The 1,020-nt window shown below is 42.7% G+C and overlaps 1 non-coding gene across 1 annotated transcript; it reads right to left on the bottom strand.

Annotated features, from left to right (window-relative positions):
• Nucleotides 1-285: 285 nt before the first annotated feature.
• On the bottom strand, nucleotides 286-357 carry trnap-ugg (transfer RNA proline (anticodon UGG)). Its single transcript has one exon. It is a non-coding gene; the product is annotated as a tRNA-Pro (tRNA).
• Nucleotides 358-1,020: the final 663 nt, after the last annotated feature.

A 1,020-nucleotide genomic window follows, 5' to 3' on the forward strand; every position in this document is an offset into this window, starting at 1 on the left:
CAAGCTGTGTACAAACTCCTAACATTAAAACTGTGTTTTGATGTTCTCCAGTCAAGTTTCCACATCCCAGCACTAAGACAGTTCTAGTTCAAGTCCGTAATGACATCTGCTCCAATACGGATAGTGGCAACATTTCAATCGTGGTCTCACAGTGCTGCATTTCACATGGTTGACCATAATACCTTGATAGACAGGTTGAAGAACTTGGTGGGACTTTCCGGCTTGGTTGAAGTCCTATGAGTTTTGCTACTTGGTGGAGAAAACTACAACTTACATAAGTCACTGGGGCTCGTCCGGGAATTGAACCCGGGACCTCTCGCACCCAAAGCGAGAATCATACTACTAGACCAACGAGCCACAAAACTCATAACTAGCAACACATAAAATGTTTTTGGAAACAACATCAATTCGATGACTGACTGCATTGCAGACACAGGATATATTCCACCTTTTTGTCCAATGAGAGAAACCTGGACACAATTCTCTCTAATTACTCATAGGAACCTGGCTGACATCATACACCACCTGAATTCCACCACTTGCTGCCTTGATACTCTGGCAACAGGGTTTTTTAAGAGTGTTGCACATTGTATGGCCTCAGAGCTTTCAGACGTTTTGAATAAGTCTCAGCGTTCAGGTATTGTTCCTCTGTGCCAGTCTAGAGAGTCACCTATGAACAGCTATAGGCCCGTATAAAACCTCGCCTTTCTTAGTAAAATCATGGAAGAAGCTATTTTTCAACGTGTGTACAAACTCCTAACATTAAATAACTGTTTTGATGTTCTCCAGTCAAGTTTCCACATCCCAGCACTAAGACAGTTCTAGTTCACGTCCGTAATGACATCTGCTCCAATACGGATAGTGGCAACAATTCAATCGTGGTTTCACAGTGCTGCATTTGACATGGTTGACCATAATACCCTGATAGACCGGTTGAAGAATTTGGTGGGACTTTCGGGCCTGGTTGAAGTCCTATGAGTTTTGCTACTTGGTGGAGAAAACTACAACTTACATAAGTCA

This window comes from Cololabis saira, unplaced genomic scaffold (genome assembly GCF_033807715.1).
Source record: "Cololabis saira isolate AMF1-May2022 unplaced genomic scaffold, fColSai1.1 scf390, whole genome shotgun sequence".
Taxonomy (NCBI): domain Eukaryota; kingdom Metazoa; phylum Chordata; class Actinopteri; order Beloniformes; family Belonidae; genus Cololabis; species Cololabis saira.